Raw genomic sequence first — 17,645 nt, 5'->3', positions numbered from 1 at the left:
CCTACTCTGCCTCCAACTGTGATTTCAGTATATACAGGCATCCATGAAGTCTAGAAACAAAGAATCTACGTCATTACAAACATCTTCAATTTGTAAAAATTAGAATACATACAATAGGATAGAGTATAATAGAATAAAGTAGGATAAAACAAAACAAAGTAAAATCAAATAAATTAAACAACACTGTGTCTCCAGACTTTCTGAAAATCTTTTTCGTGGACTTGAGGATGTACCAAGCCAGTGGAGTGGCTGGATGAAATGGGAACTCCACCGCAGGAAGTGGTGCTTTTCTCATGCTGCTAATTAAGGAATGTGGAACCCTTCTTTCTGAGTCAGCTTGGCGGTATGTAGAATTCTGTCCCGCTCGGTGCTTACGTGATTATTGCATGAAACTTTAGAAATAAACCAGAGTATCTTGCCACTTAACACTTAAGAGGCCAGAGGTGGTGTGTGTGTTTTTAAATGGTTCCTAATCTTTAAAATGGTTAGTTGCAGCTGGCCTTTTATCAGCTGATCATATTTACAGCAGTCTCAGATGGCACGGTGCCGTCCCAAAAGATTTGGACCATTTAGAAGCTCACATTTTAAGGTACACAGGCTTATCATAGCATTCTGAGGATTCACTAGAATTACACGGCAAGAAAAACTTTTCTGTGGAACTGTTTACTATTCTTATTTTAAATTTCTTTTTGGTAAAATAAATGTTAATTTATTTCAAAGGTAATATAAGTATATTATGAAAAATAATTAGAGAAAAATAGAAAGTAGAAAAAGGGTCATACATATGCCATTATTGAAAAACAAACATTCAAAAAAATTTTAAATATAACCCATCATAGGATTAAGCGTAAAAAAAGAAAAAAAGAAACAATTTTAATAAAAATTTTGAAATGTATGTGAAAGTAGAGAGAATAATAAAAATAGTGTAATGAGTAACCCCCATATCTGATGCCCAGTTCTAGTTTCTTTTTCTTTTTTTTTTTGAGATGGAGTCTCGCTCTGTCGCCCAGGCTGGAGTGCAGTGACACGATCTCAGCTCACTGCAATCTCTGCCTCCCGGGTTCACACCATTCTCCTGCCTCAGCCTCCTAAATAGCTGGGACTACAGGCACCCACCACCATGCCTGGCTAATTTTTTGTATTTTTAGTAGAGACGGGGTTTCACCGTGTTAGCCAGGATGGTCTTGATCTCCTGGCCTCATGATCTACCTGCCTCGGCCTCCCAAAGTGCTGGGATTACAGGCGTGAACCACTGTGCCTGGACAAGTTCTAGTTTCAAGATGTTAACCACCTTTGGTTCAATTCTCTTGTTTTTTTATTTACTAAAGTATTATAAATTCTCCTATGTCATGTCATTCTTCTATATCCTTCAGTATACATCTTTAAATATATATATATGCATATTCTGTAATAATCCATGCCATTATCACAGCTAATGGAATAAAATTTTTTTGTTTCATATAATATTCAGTCTGTACTAAAATTTTTCTGATAAAATCAATTTAAATATTTTTATGTATATTACATCCTTTTTTCGTTACTAATAGAAAAAATTAGAGTTCATTAAAAATACAACTTTGCTTCTCGGGTTTTTCATTTGCTATTATAAATATTTCCCAATGGCCTATTTTTCAAAGCTTTCTAATTCTAAAATGGCTGTGTGTAATCGTGTGGGGATACATAACTTGGATGACTAACCACTCCTTTATTTGTGTCCCTCCACACATGCATGGAGAGTGAACGTGTATTGCTCTCCCCCTTGTAGTAAATCTTGTTACCACGAAGATCTTTGTTCCTAACACCTTTTCCTACATTAGGGCTGTTTCCTTAGGATTGATTCCAGGAGTGTTATTGCTGCATCCAAATGTATGAACATTTGTAAGGCCCTTGACTTGTCTCATTGAGTTGTTTACAAAAGGACTGTACCAATTTACACTTCCACTTACAAAGGATGAGAGAGCCTCTATTAAAATGTTTAAAGGCCGGGCTTTTCAGAGCTCTTATAAATCATTGGCTATAAGAGGCTGACTTAGGTTTGTCATATGGTCATAGTCATCTCAAAATAAATAAATACGCATTTTCTATAGCTATAAAAACATGGCATGCGCAGACTGCCAAACAACCACAAAGTAACTTTGATTAAAGGAGGAAACTGGTCTACTTGTTGAAAATGTGGTAATGAGATAGTTTCCACCCAGCCGGGAAGCGTGGCCCGGAGGGGGAGGGGAGCCTGCATTTCTTCATGCCTCTACCCATCCTGAAGAAGGTAGAAAGGAACAGGTCAGCGTTCTCTTCCTTTACTTTGTAATTTTTTTTAAAGCTGAATATTTAATTTGTTTCCATATGCCTGAGTTGATGATGCCAAAATACGGTTGAAAAGTAGCAGAAAACTTCTCGTGGCAAGGGTTTCCTGTAAACAAACCCCATAGTACTGGGTAAGAGAGGATTAGGGCAGAGCCATTTTAGCTGCGACTCCCAATTCTATTTTGTTTCCTTGGGGACATGCTGTTTTTATTTGTGGGCTTCAAATAAAACTGCTGCAGAAACTGTTTATTTCCGTTCAGAGCATTCTTATTTTCTTTAAGGAATATATCAGTTACAAATCTTTGTAGAAAGTTCAGCTGTATTGGTTTGGAGAAGTTTATGTGTCAGTTTTTTTTTTTTTTTTTTTTTTGAGTCAAGAAGAAAGGAAAAACTCAACTACTGTTATGTTTATATGAGGACAAAAAAAAAAAAAAAAAAGGAAGTTGATAAGAAAATACTTAGCATGACAGTCTTTAAAATCCAGCATCTGAATTTTTAATTCCTCCCTCCCCTCCTTTTTTAAGAAACAGTACAGGAAAGATGGTCTTATTATCCTTGTTCGCATTTCACTGTTTTCACCCCACTCAACCAGGACGAAGTCATTCCTCAAAGCAAGTAGGAACAAAACATAATCTCTTAAGATATTTTTAAGAGGACATGCTGACTTGGTCTTTGTAAAAAAAAAAAAAAAAGTCAACAAAATGTGCTAACCACATTAAAAAAAAAGTTGTTAAAGGAGCCAAAGGGATTAGCCCTCATTGAAGGGCTGTATGAGAACAGGCAGCCTTCCGGGGCGAATCCTGGCTAACGTCATTTTGGCGGACGTTTATTGCGTATCGCCATGTGCCAGGCACCGTTTTAAGGCTTCATGGTGATGAGGGCATTTAACCCTCGGGACACGCCCATTCTGCAGGTGAGGCTGGGAAGAAGGTGAGGCCAAGGCCCGGCTCTCCCAGCGGCTGAGGGCGGCGGCAGGATTTGAATCCAGGCGGTCTCTGGAGACTGGGTTCTGAGAAAACCCGCTGTGTGAGGGCTGGGGGACCGCTTTAAGCCCTCCGCTGGAAGCGGTGAAGAAGCTTTGGGCCAACTCAGTTCGGAGCGCCAGTGTAGACGCGTGGCTTCAGTTTGTCCTGTACGCGGGTCAGGGGTGTGGCTCTGACCCTAATCTCATCTCCGGCCTTCCCCAGTCTCAGGGCCCTGTGGGAGGGTGTGGTTGGGGAGGACACACCTACCTGGAGCCCGTCGGTTTCACCTCTTCTGCGGTGGGGTCGTCCGCAGTTGCCCTCTCTTTCCTCCTAGGCCTGGCTCGACCTCCACTTTGGAGAAGATGCTCCAGGAACACTGAAGGGCAGGTCGTCTCCCACCTTCTATGAGGATTGCCCAGCTCAAGGTATACTCTTCAAATAATTCCACTTGCTTTGTCTACACGGGGCGATCTAGCTGATGATTGAGCGACTCAGGTTCTGTAGGAGACGGATCCGGGTTCAGATTTGATCTCTTCCTTTCCTGCTCTGAACACCCTCCGGTATAAGCGCCCCTGGCAGGTCCCTGCGCGGGTGACGGACGCGTCTGTGGGTGTCCGCCCTGGTGTGCAGAGCGGGCAGGTTCTGCGGCCGCGGGCGGTGGTCGTGATCATAATGGCGTGACTTAATTGAGCGCTGTGTGCCACCCCCCGACTTCCCCCACCCCGCGCCCGTTACCACGAGTGAGGTCTTGCTTATTCCTCCCAAATTCACTTGTCAGCGAGTACTATTTTTTAAATTTTATTTTTATATTTTAATTAATTAATTAATTATTTATTGAGACGGACGGAGTCTTGCTCTGTAGCCCAGGCTGGAGTGCAGTGGCGCCATCTCGGCTCACTGCAGCCTCCACTTCCCGGGTTCAAGCGATTCTCCTACCTCAGCCTCCCGAGTAGCTAGGATTACAGGCACACACCGCAGCACCTGGGTCATTTTTTGTATTTTTAGTAGAGAGGGGGTTTCTCCTGACCTCAGGTGATCCGCCCCGTCTGCCTCAGCCTCCCAAAGTGCTGGGATTACAGGCGTGAGCCACTGCACCCGGCTATTTTTTAATTTAATTTTATTTTTTGACATGAAGTCTCAAATACAAAAAAATAATTTTTGTATTTTTAGTAGAGACAGGGTTTCACCATGTTGGCCAGGCTGGGCTCGAAATCCTGACCTCATGTGATCCGCCCACGTTGGTCTCCCAAAGTGCTGGGATTACAGGCGTGAGCCACCGTGCCTGGCATATACATATATATATATTTTTTTGAGACAGAGTCTCGCTCTGTTGCCCAGGCTGGAGTTCAGTGGCGCGATCTCAGCTCACTGCAACCTCCGCCTCCCGGGTTCAAGCGATTCTCCTGCCTCAGCCTCCTGAGTAGCTGGGACTACAGGTGCGTGCCACCGCACCCGGCTAACTTTTTGTATTTTTAGTACAGGCAGGGTTTCACTGTGTTAACCAAGATGGTCTCAATCTCCTGACCTCGTGATCCGCCCGCCTCAGACTCCCAAAGTGCTGGGATTACAGGCGTGAGCCACCGTGCCCAGCCTATTAATTTTTATTTTTTATTTATTTATTTTTTTTAAATAAATTGAGATAGGGGTCTCGCTATGTTGCCAGGGCTGGTCTTGAACTCCTGGACTCAAGCAATCCTCCTGCCTCAGGCTCCCAAAGTGCTAGGATTACAGGCTTCAGCCACCATGCCTGGCTCATTTTTGTATTTTTTGTAGAGACGGTGAAGAGGGGTCTTGCTATGCTGCCCAGATTGGCCTTGAATTCCTGAGCTCAAGCGACCTGCCCACCTCGGCCTCCCAAAGTGCTGGGATTACAAACTGGAGCCACTGCGCCCGGCCGTTAGGGAGTTCTATTATCCCCATCTGTAAAATGGGGAAAATGGAGTCAAAAGAGAGTTCAAAGGAAGCCCCAAAGCGGCACAGCTGGGGAATCGAGTTTTAGTTTGAACCCAGAGAGCCATTTTCAAGAGCTCAGCCCTGACCTGCTGTGGGGGGGTGGTCACTGCTCCTAGGTGCCACTTTGTACTCTGGGAGACTTGGATTCCAACTCTGCTGGGGGATCTCAAAATGGAGGATGGTGTGCTTGACCCAGAGTCAATGCCCAATCAGTGATCGTTATTATTATTCTGTTTTCCTAAGGCCAAGGTCAACCACTTAGGACAGAAAAGAATGGTATGAGTCAGCATGGCTTTTGGCATTGGATCTGGGCTAGAATCCCACTTTCTTCTAGTTGTAGATCTTCAAGTAAGAGAATTAAGTCAGAAAGTTAACCTCAGGCCCCAGTTTCCTCATCTGCAAATGGATTTAAGCATGAAGGTTATCAGGAGAACTAAGTAACACCATAATATAAATCAGCTTTGGAGCTGAGAGTGGCACATAGCGGGGGTGCAGTAAATCATTTTGTTTTTCCCCTTTTATTATTATTATTATTTTGAGGCAGAGTCTCTGTTGCCCAGGCTGGAGTGCAGTGGCTCCATCTCTGCTTACTGCAACTTCCGCCTCCGGGGTTCAAGCGATTCTCCTGCCTTAGTCTCCCAAGTAGCTGGGATTACAGACATGTACCACCATGCCTGGCTAATTTTTGTACTTTTAGTAGAGACAGGGTTTCACCATGTTGGCCAGGCTAGTCTGGAATTCCTGACCTCACGTGATCCTCCTGCCTCTGCCTCCCAAAGTGCTGGCTTCCCACCGAGGCCGGCCTGTTTTTCCCCTTCTTATCCCTCCTGTTCTCCTCCCTGTTTTTCTTATTTTATTTATTTATTTTATTTTTTGAGACTGTCGGCCAGGCTGGAGGGCAGTGGCATGAACACTGCTCACTGCAGCCTCGACCTCTTGGGCTCAAATTATCTTCCCGTCTCAGCCTCCTGAGTAGCTGGGATTACAGGCGTGTGCCACCAAGCCCGGCACATTTTTATTTTATTTTATTTAAGACAGTTTCACTCTTTTTGCCCAGGCTGGAGTGCAATGGCATGATCTTGGCTTACTGCAACCTCTGCCTCCTGGGTTCAAGTGATCTCCTGCCTCAGACTCTTGAGTAGCTGGGATTACAGGTGCCTGCCACCACTCCTGGCTAATTTTGTAATAATTTTTGTATTTTGTAGAGACAGGGTTTCGCCATGTTGTCCAGGCTGGTCTCGAACTCCTGGACTCAAGCAATCCGCCGGCCTTGGCCTCCCAAGGTGCTGGGATTACAAGCATGAGCCAGCCACTGCACTCAGCCCTCTTCTTACTGTTATTATTATTACTGTTATGGTTGTAGAAGTAACGTGAAATAGAGATACATTTAAATATCTGAGTGATGTCAGCAAAGGAGAGAGACCCTGTGTTACTATTTTAGGAGCGCTCCTGATTGTGTGAACCCCTTGAATACACCACTTACTAACCGAGCCCGGCCATTTTGCTCAGATTATTCAGAGCTCTCAGGCCCATTCAGAATGAAATTCAAAATCTTTACCATGGCCGGAAAGATCCGTGCAATCAAGATGCACCATCCCCATCCTAATTTCCTGGCTTGTCTCCACGCCAGCCACAATGCCATGCTGGCCTCCTTGCTGTTCTTTGAAACACTGGGTGCACTTTGCTTCAAGGACTTCGCTTGCCTGTCCCTGAACCTGGAATGCTCTTCCCCTAGAACTCCTTGTGGCTCCCACTGTCATCCCCTTCAGATCTTTATTTAGATGTGTCTATGATGAAGCCTTTCAGGGCCAATCTATTTAACATTTCCCTCACCACCCCTCCACTCTGTGGCCCCTTTGCCCCTTGTATTTCTCTCCATAGTACTTATTATAATATCTAACACACTATAATATCAAATATTAACTCCATGAGGATAGGCATTTTGATCTGTTTGGTTCCCTGTGGCATCTCCAGCACCTAGAACAATGCCTGGTACATAGTGGGTGCTTAATATGTACATGTCACATGAGATAGGAAAAAAACGAGTGTATTAAAGAATCCAGGAGCCGGGCGAGGTGTGTCATGCCTGTAATCCTAGCACTTTGGGAGGCTGAGGTGCATCGCCTGAGGTTAGGAGTTCGAGCCCAGCCTGGCCAACATAGTGAAACCCCGTCTCTACTAAAAATACAAAAAATCAGCTGGGTGTGGTGGCAGGCGCCTGTAATCCTAGCTACTAGGGAGGCTGAGGCAGGAGAATCGCTTGAACCCGGGAGGCAGACGTCGCAGTGAGCTGAGATTGCGCCATTGCACTCCAGCCTGGGCAACAAGAGGGAAACACCTTCTCAAAAAAAAAAAAAAAAAGAATCCAGGGAGGCCAGGAGCAGTGGCTCACACCTGTAATCAATCTCAGCACTTTGGGAGGCGGGCAGATCACTTGAGGTCAGGAGTTGGAGACCAACATGGTGAAACCCCGTCTCTACTAAAAATTCAAAAATCAGCCAGGTGTGGTGGTGCACGCCTGTAATTCCAGCTACTCAAGAGGCTCAGGCAGGAGAATCGCTTGAACCCCAGAGGTTGCAGTGAGCTGAGATCGCACCACTGCACTCCAGCCTGGGTGACACAGTGAGACATTGTCTCAAAAAAAAAAAAAAAAAAAATCCAAGGGGCACAGAACAGCGGAACAGCTAAATATTGGAGCACCTACTGTGCGTTGACCGTTCCACAGCATGGATGAAACTGGTCTTCCCTTGGAAGAGCCTCCCCCCTATTCAGGTGGTAAGAGAAATAACATACCCAGGGCTAGGCATAATGCAGACAGTGTCATAAAGGAGGCATTGAACAAAGGAGAGAGTAACTGAAGGAGGTGGCATTTCGAGTGACCTTGGGGCTGATTAGGGTGGTTACAGGTTGATGTTTATATATATGGCATATATGTTGGGGGATTGGGTGGCGGAGAGGGGTGCAGGCAGTCAGAATAGAGCAAAGAGAGGAGTAGGTATAGAATGGTGTATCAAATGTTTATCCAAAAGCAGGATATGGAACTAGTAAACATTTTATTCACAGTGTGTATTTTTTCTGAGAGGGAGTCTCGCTCTGTTGCCCAGTGGCATGATCTCGGCTCACTGCAACCTCTGCCTGCTGGGTTCAAGTGATTCTCCTGCCTCAGCCTCCCAAGTAGCTGGGATTACAGGCGCACGCCACTACGCCCGGCTAATTTTTGTATTTTTAGTAGAGATGGGGTTTCGCCATGTTGGCCAGGCTGGTCTCGAACGCCTGACCTGAGGTGATCAGACCACCTCTGCTTCCCAAAGTGCTGGGATTACAGGCATGAGCCACTGCACCCGGCCTGTTGTCTATATTCTATTTTTTTTTTTTCTGAGATGGAGTCTTGCTCAGTCATCCAGGCTAGAGTGCAGTGGCGCGATCTTGGCTCACTGCAACCTCTGCCTCCCGGGTTCAAGCGATTCTTCTGCCTCAGTCTCCTCAGTAGCTGGGATTACAGGCGCCTGCCACTGTGCCCAGCTGATTTTTTTGTATTTTTAGAGGAGAGGGGGTTTCACCATGTTGGCCAGGCTGGTCTTGAACTCCTGACCTCGTGATCCGCCCACCTCGGCTTCCCAAAGTGCTGGGATTACAGGTGTGAGCCACTGCGCCCAGCCTGTTGTCTATATTTTAAAATTTGGATAATTTGGATATGGTATAGTTTATGTGGCCATTTTCTTTTGGTGAACATGTAGGTTGTTTCTAGCTTTTCACTATTGGAAACAGTGCTGCATCCTTGTGTATGCTTTCTGCATGAGTGATATTTCTCTAGGATAGATACTGTAATTATATTCTTGTCTTTTTTTTGTGTTTTAATTTATTTAATGTCTATGTTTCCTGTTAAAATATAAGCTCCATGAGGGGAGGAATCCAATTTGTTTTGTGCCTCACTCTTTAATTACTATCTAGCCAAGTGCTTGGGAGGAAGGAGAGGTCAATAAATATATACTGAGTGAATCAGGCTGAAAGATTGGCTGGGACCATGGTGTGGTTTTGCATCCTAAGAGAGGGAGCTTGACTTATTTTGGAAAAGTAAAATATTTTTTTGGAGAATTTCACACAAAGCAGTAGCAGGATGGTTATTAGCGGAATTTAGGAAAAAGTATTCTGGACTAGAAAGAAGGCAGGTACAGGAGATGCGATTATGAGATTATTACACAGGCTAGAAGGAAACAAAGAAACATGGGTGGTGAGAATAGAAAGGGAAGGGTACATACATTTCAGAGAGATTAGAAGGATAGGATTTGTGAGATTTATTAACTAGCTATAAGGGGTGAAATAAAGAAGGCATAGAAGGAAAGTTGATTTCTAGCGTAGAACATTTTAATTTTACAAACATTCTCTCTCCCAGCTCCATGGAAAAAGTACTCACTAATTGCTGTTGGTATATTAATTTGTATTACATTTTCTTCCCCACTTTTTATTTTGAGACAGGGTCTGTGGCCCAGGCTGGAGTACGGTGATGCCATCTCGGCTCACTGCAGCCTTGACCTCCCTGGGATCAAGAAATCCTTCCATCTCAGCCTCCTGAGTAGATGGAACCATGGGTGCCAGCCACCATGCCCAGCTAATTTTTTTTTTTTTTTTTTTTTGAGACAGTCTCGCTCCGTCCCCCAGGCTGGAGTGCAGTGGTGCAATCTCGGCTCCCTGCAGCCTCTGCTCCCTGGTTCATGCCATTCTCCTGCCTCAACCTCCTGAGTAGCTGGGACTACAGGCGCCCGCCACCACGCCTGGCTAATTTTTTTTTGTATTTTTAGTAGAGACAAGGTTTCACCGTGTTAGCCAGGATGGTCTCGAACTCCTGACCTCCTGATCCACCTGCCTCGGCCTCCAAAGTGCTGGGATTACAGGCGTGAGCCACCGTGCCCAGCCCTATGCCCAGCTAATTTTAATATTTTTCATAGAGACAGGGTTTCGCCATATTGCCCAGGCTGGTCTTGAACTCTTGGGTTTAGGTTAGCGCCTTGGCCTCCCAAAGTGCTGGGATTATAGGCATGAGCCACCGTGCCCGGTTTCCCTTTCAAAAGAGATTTCAGCTGGGCGTGGTGGCTCACGCCTATAATCCCAGCATTTTGGGAGGCCAAGGCAGGCGGATCACCTGAGGTTAGGAGTTTGAGACCAGCCTGGCCAACATGGTGAAACCCTGTTTCTACTAAAAATACAAAAAATTAGCAGGGCATGTTGGCGGGCGCCTGTAATCCCAGCTACTCAGGAGGCTGAGGCAGGAGAATTGCTTGAACCCGGGAGGTGGAGGCTGCAGTGAGCCGAGGTTGCACCATTGCACTCCAGCCTGGGCAATAAGAGCGAAACTCCGTCTCAAAAACAAACAAACAAACAAACAAACAAAAAAGATTTACAGTCTGTTACAGTCTGGTAAAGAAGAGGGTCCTGACTACAGGTATACCAAGAACTCAAGGGAGTGACACAGGTGGGAGGAAACTAGCCCTCAGGCAACCAAGTGAAACACTGTATTGCTGTTCCAGAATGTGGGGAAGGGAGGACAGTGGGTGCGGACGTTTCAACCTTGCCCCAGAGCCACACATGACTGACTGGTAAACATCCTGGAAATAGGGGGTCAAGAAATATGCATCAGTGCCAATTTTTAGAATTGAGGAAATTTAGGTTGGTGATAAAGGGGGGAGTCTGACCTTGGGTTCAACTAGTGCATTGGCTTCACTGTAGTCGGGAAAGTAGGGAAACAAATTGTTAGCTGTGTGACCTCAGGCAGGTTACTGAATGATCCTGAGCCTTAGTTTTCTCTTTTCTCTCTTTTTTTTTTTTTTTGAGACAGGGTGTCACTCTGTCGCCCAGGCTGGAGTGCAGTGGCGCAATTTCAGCTCACTGCAACCTCTGCCTCCCTTTGTGTTTTTAGTAGAGACAGGGTTTCACCATGTTGGTCAGGCTGGTCTCGAACTGCTGACCTCATGATCCACCCACCTCGGCCTCCCAAAGTGCTGGGATTACAGGCGTGAGCCACCACACCCAGCAGGACTCCAACTTCTTACAGTTTGTCATATCCTCTTTGTTAAACCAGGATGGGGTCTTTTGGGAGACATTAATATCTCTTGGGAAAGAAACAGTTACTTGACGTTCAATGGTTCTTTTGGTTTTATTTCCATTTCCTTTAGTGGCTTCCCAGTGCTCTTGGAATAAATCCCAGAGTCTTAGCATGGCCCACCAGATCTTGACAGCCATGTTCTCAGGACTTTTGTTTTGTTTTGTTGTTGTTGTTGTTTTTTTGTTTAGTTGTTGTTTTCTGAGACAGGATCTTACTCTGTTGCTCAGGCTGAGTACAGTGGCACAATCTCGGCTTATTGCAGCCTCAACCTCCCTGGCTCAAGTGATCCTCCCACCTCATCCTCCTGAGTAGCTGGGAGTATAGGCGCACAACGGCTAATTTTTAATTTTTTTGTAGACATGGGGTCTCGCTATGTTGCCCGGGCTGGTCTCAAACACCTGGACTCAATCAGTCCTCCCAACTCTCACTCCCAAAGTGCTGGAATTATGAATTACAGACATGAGCCATCTCACAAGCCATCTCGCCCAGCCGGGAACTTTGTTTTTATTCTAAGATGCATGAGGGCTGTGTTATCGGGAATTTGTTTTTATTCTAAGACGCACGAGGGCCATGACATAACCAGACGACGACTTTTGAAAAGGTCAATTGTGGCCGCTTAGAATGGGACGGTCTACATTTCTGCCCTGTAAACACAGGGACCTCTCATGTAGAGACAAAATCAGCAGTTGGAAATGTGTTTTGGGAGTTGAGGGGAGAGTTCCAGGTGGGAAATATGGACATTTAGGAGCTTTCCAAATATTGATGGCATGCTGAAGCTTCGGACTGGATAAAATCACATGAATAAGAAAGTGTTGCTAGCATTGGGCCCTGGGCATGTCAGCACCTGGAAGTCAAAGAAGAGAGTCTAAAGAAGGAGCCAAGGGGACTGGGAGGGAGCAGCCAGCGAGGACTGACGGAGATCAGGATAGCATGGGGACCCAACTGCAAGGCAGGAAAGAGCTCTATCAAGTGTTGCAGATTTGGCAAATACTAGGGAACAGAGAACTGATCACTGATATCCTGCTGCAACGAGAGTCAAATCCCCGGTCTTCACACGGGCCTGCCTTGATTTCTTGCTCCTCTGTCCCTATCCTGTCTTCATTCCATGGCCCCCAGACACACTGGCTGCCTTCCAATTCTTTCTCCAAGCTTGGCTCTCTTCCTCTTTGGTCCTTCTCACCTTCTGTTCCCTCTGAATGAATGGAACACTCCTCCCCATCCCGGTATGATTTGCCACCTGACTTCCTGGGAGGTCTCTCTCCTCAGGGAGCCTCAATCTATAACAGCAGGCTTTTCCCCTCTCCTATGACCCAGTCCCAGTAGGTTGTAAATATAACTACCAGTGTGTTGTCTGCTTCCCTCAAGAAGATAAGCCCCAACGGGACAAGGAATTCGTTTGTTTTGCTTAATGTTCTATCTCCCATGCCTAGAACAGTGCCAGAGCCCCCAAAACTCTAGGCTCACAAGCTTTGTAGTGTGTCTCATTTCATTCTCCAGAGTCTTGAAGAAATGTGACTATTACTTATATAAGTAACACAAACAATTATTATAATTGTCGTCTTCATCATCTTCATCATTCCCCTTTTATAGATAAGGAAACTGAAACCTGAGAGAGACTAAATAATATTCTAGGGTTATGCAGCTCTCCAGAGGTAGAATCTGAGTATCTGAGCCCAAGTTATTGGAGAGAAGATGTTCATGACCAGGACACTATGTCAGAGCCTCCCCCTCTCCTCCCCCTCCCAGGGAACTAGGGGTTTTAAACCACTCTCAGAAAGAACAGAAGCCAAGTTCTTGAAGAGAATGAGAAAGGAGGTGCTAGACAAGGGGAACCCCAGGGCTGAAGGCTCTAGGTCAGAGAGAAGGCTGGAGTTTAGATGCCTCAGTGAAGGGCTTGCCAGGACTTGAGGCTGGAGTTAGGCAGGGACCAGATCTGCAGAGCTGGTGGGGGAAGCTGTGGAGTTTTTTTTTCCCTCAAGGCAATAGGAAGCCATTAAGGGGTGGTGAATTTATCTGATATCCATGGTAAAAGTCTTTTTGGGTAAAAGTCTTGGATTATAGGTAGAGAAAGCATTAAGGGAAACCTAGAAAGGAAGAAGTTTGGAGAAACCTGCATATACAGTACTGTCTCTGTCTGGAGGAGAACATGTGATGGAGCTGACACCCTTTCTTCCCTTGCATTTGGGTCCCCATGCTCTCCTGCGGTCCCTCAGACCTCACTGCCTGCTCCCTCTCAGTCCCCTTTGCTCTCTTTCTCTTCTCCTTGACTTCCAGGCGCTGAACCACCCAAGGGCCCAATACTAGCACCTCTTTCGTGTGATTTTATCCAGTCTGATGGCTCAACATGCCATCAGTATTTGGAAAGCTCCTAAATGTACATAATTGTCACCGGGAACTCTCCCTTCCCAACACATTTCCAACAGCAGACTCCACGTTCACGTGCATGGCACCTGCCAGTGGTACCTGGTGTAGGCTTTTGTTAGAGATAAAGATAAATGGACACAATTGAGACATATGAAGGTTTGCTGATGGATGCAAGGTCTGTGTAGGGTGGAGTAGATGGAGATGAAATATCCTGATTAGATTTTAAGATTCTGGCTTGAGATTATAATGATGATTGAATTTCAATTAATGTTAGTCACCCTCTTCTTCCCCTCCGTCCCTCATTCCAAAACTTCCTGTTTGGAATATCTAATGAAGGCAGAAAACTTTAAAGAGGTGTTCCCAGTGTTGTGTTTTGTGTGCAATTTTTAAGGGAGTTTACATTAACATTTTGAGTGAAGGTAATTTCAGAAAACTATCCAGAATATTAGAGGAGTCATGAGTTGTGCTTGCAGTGGGGGAGGGCACTCATCGAATAGGACAAATCCAGTTAAAAAATGCTGTCAACCTTATCAAGATTGACTAACCCAATCAAGTTGGGAGGGTACTGAAACCTTTATTTAAATTAAGTCTTATTCTTGACCCCTCCCTTTTTGCTGTGCTTATAAAAACCGGCAATCACATCTCTTCCAGTATTGTTTGGAGCCAGGTAGAGTGAAGTCCTACAGAGTTATCAGGTTCCAGACCCTGCCTTCTCTTCTGAAAGGTAAGTTCTGCTATATATATATATATATATATATATATACACACATATATATAAATATATTTTTAAAATAGTATATTATTGTGATACTTTACAGAAGAGTGACTTGCTTGGGATCAAGAAACTTAATAGAAAAGAGCAATGTGGTGCTCCTTCGAGCTGTTTGTTATTCCTACTTACTTTAGTGCATTTAGTCTTGTTCAAAGGGCTGTCCCTGTTTCCTTCTCAAATGTCCTTTGTAGTTTGCAGATGCTGGCAGGTTTGCCTAACTTTTTCATGTTCTTTTCCTGCTAACTCCTCACTGCAGTTTTTCAGGTTTTCCTGCTCTGAACACTGAATTCTTTTGCGTCCCGTATCTATGTTGGCTCTGTTTCAGCTCCAGGGATTTACACACAGTTTCCAAATAGTTTTTCTATAACAGTTCCACAGTAAAATAAAGTCTTGTGAAATAAGAAGATCATACCTCATTCTGTTCTTCTAATTAAGGCTGAGTCTCAAAAGAGGATTCCAGTAAGTGTTAAATACAGCAAATCAGAAGTTTTGTTTTTTTTTTCTTCTTCTTCTTCTTTTTTTTTTGTTATGTTACTAGATGTGAGCATGCTGTGACTGGCGGGATCTGGATAGAAAATCAGATGTTGGCTAAACCAAGAGGCCTTATATCACTAGGATTAAATTAGAGATAATGGTGTGATTTTATAAGCGCATACTAGGAAATATGTCTTAAGGAGGGCCTGTCTGTTTGGATAATTGTGAAAAATGAGGTGTAGCTGATGTTTGCTGCATTGAAACAAGGTGAAGTGGGGATTTTCTGCCCCTTCTCCAAGTACCATGTGCAGAGCTTCTCTTTTGGTTCCGTTCTTTGTTTTTTTGCTGGCATCTAGTAGCACCTGACTCCTTTAGAGATGGCCTACGCAGGGAGAGATGGCGAAGCTGGATTTCTTGTGGGTGGAGCTAAGCATAGGAAGACCAACGTTCGATTTTCAATTTTCACTTTGTGCAGTATGAGTTCCTAGCTTTTATTACAAAACCAAATGCTTCCAGTGTTCTCCTGTTACTTTTGGAGTTTCCATATTTTAATTGTTTGAACTATACATGCTTTCCAAATAAATGGGAAGTATGAGTCTCACATTCTAAGGGAAGAATGTGTCTCAGGGAAAAGCCCTCCCGGGCGAATTCAGATCCCTCTATGTCCTTCTGAAAACACAGTATGTATTTGCAACCCAGCAGTCAGTCACTGGCAGAATTTTGCAACGATTTCCCAGTTTCTTTGGCATGACTCCAGGACAAGGTTCTTTGTAATTCTTTGCTCAAACATAAGGAGGATCACATATAAATAAAACTCTTAGCAGACAGATCAGTGAATTATAATCATCTTTCAGTTTTCAAAGCTACAACATAATAAGGCGCTCTCTCTTTTTTTTTTTTGAGAGAGGCGGCGAAACAGTAACAAATCATGATGCTATAATGTGAACAAAGTGGTAGCTTTGGAGGGCACAGGGGGAAAACAAGCACAACCGTTTTTGCTCAGAAAATAATTCAGTAGCAACAAGGTCTGAGAGCCAGGAATCTCCTTGTTCTTACTGAAACGAGTATTTGTCAAAATATTTGATTGTTTCCCTATTCCCCCCGAAAAGTTTGGACTTTTCTTTTTGCTCGATTTTGACACTAGAATTTTTAACTATCAGTGCTATTGTGTTTACAGCATTCAAGGTCTCAGAGTTCAAAGGTTATCCATTAACATGTAGAATGAGGTTACACTTAAGGCTCAACCTGGTTCCACTTGGTCATAGTTTCTTTGTTGTGTAGCAAGGCTCATAGTCATTTGTTTTCATAAAGTTAAATGAAGTTTCTTGTTTATTAAGTGTTTTTGGACTGTGTTTTAGAATGTGACAATAAGATTAAAAAATATATTTTAAAGATAGGTATTCATCTTTTGTCAGAAAAGGAATCCTAGTACTAAAAGTGATCAATATCAGTGGACTTGAGTGAAAAAAAATTCACCCAATTTAGTTTTTTAGTGCTGGCCTAAGAATCTGCTGGCACTGCTAATTAATTGTGAGTAATTGATTCGCTTCCTTTTTAAAAAAGACTAACCAGACCATATGTGGGGTTAGTAGTTATATATAAAATGACAGCAAAACATGACACTTGGCAAATTCTTCCCCTTTGCTGAGCTGTCTTCTCAAATTCCTTTTCCTATTTATTAAGATAGCATTGCTCACCAGCTCCGGATCGTTTCTGTAGTGCGTTCTTTCTTTTGATTTAGGAAATAGATATTTTAAATGCTTTTCTTGATGTGTTTTAAAGTTTTTTCATTTTGGATATGCTGAAGGCCGGTAAAAACACAAATATTTGGCTATTTTGTTGGTAGCGACTTGCATAGATCCATTTCACATTTGCATTAGTTTGCATTTTGGGGTAGAAAAATTGTGGATGTGCTTGTTATGTCTATGGTTCCTCGAGGCTTATTTAAAATGGGGAAATATCACAGGCCTTAGGAATCAGGATTTTTTTTGTCCTTTTTTTCAGTAAGGAAAGAAAACATTTGGGAAACGCTTTAAATGAGTTGTGCGTAGGGAGGAGGGGAAAGGGTAGCGGTTTTTTGTGTTTTTTTTTTTGTCCCTTTTTTTGTCCCCGGTTTCCTCCAAATGGATTTCTATCAAAACCAAGTAGATTCTTGGAACCTAGGCTAAGTTTAGAAATCTCAAGTTAGAATAGCGCAAGCCCAGCCCTTTCAGAAAAAAAAAAATCACAACAATTAAATAGCTTTCTGAAGATACTCATTTAAAAACTGTTTATCTTCTCGACCTTCCTCAAGCTTGAAGAAAATCTGAGGTGTTTTTCGCGCACAGCTGCCTCCTAACCCGCGAGCAACGGCGTTAAGGTTTTTGTTTGTAATTCGGGGTGACCCAGGGGTTCGGGCCGCGGGCCCCTCCCCTCGCCCGGGCACACCTTGCAGAGGAGGGGGCGGCGGGGACGGGGCCGGATCTGCGCCTGCGCACACCCTCGCGGCCCCCCCCCGCCCCCCCACCGGCCTCCCCGGGTACCTGTCACGGCTACCGCCGCGGCGCGCGCCCGCCACGTTAAGCCGGATGGCGGGAGGAGGGGTGCGGGGCGGGGGGCGCGGGGAGGGTGGCACGGCGCGCGCGTGCGCGGGAGTCGCCGAGCGAGAACTGGGAGTGCGCGCGCTCGCCGCTCGCTCGCGTCCCGGAGGCGGAGTCGGCGGCGGGGGGCGGAG

The 17,645-nt window shown here is 44.7% G+C and overlaps 1 protein-coding gene across 1 annotated transcript in view; it reads left to right on the top strand.

Annotated features, from left to right (window-relative positions):
* The first annotated feature begins 3,172 nt into the window (after positions 1–3,172).
* Positions 3,173–17,645, top strand: part of ZNF217 (zinc finger protein 217) — a 41,799-nt gene continuing 27,326 nt past the window's right edge. The window contains exons 1-3 of the mRNA XM_055104751.2: positions 3,173–3,436; positions 3,604–3,694; positions 14,338–14,410. The gene's annotated coding sequence lies outside the window, so the exon portion shown is untranslated. The remainder of the gene's footprint in view (positions 3,437–3,603; positions 3,695–14,337; positions 14,411–17,645) is intronic.

This window comes from Pan paniscus, chromosome 21, assembly GCF_029289425.2.
Source record: "Pan paniscus chromosome 21, NHGRI_mPanPan1-v2.0_pri, whole genome shotgun sequence".
NCBI classification, from domain to species: Eukaryota; Metazoa; Chordata; class Mammalia; order Primates; family Hominidae; genus Pan; species Pan paniscus.
This window is presented reverse-complemented; position numbering and strand designations above follow the sequence as displayed.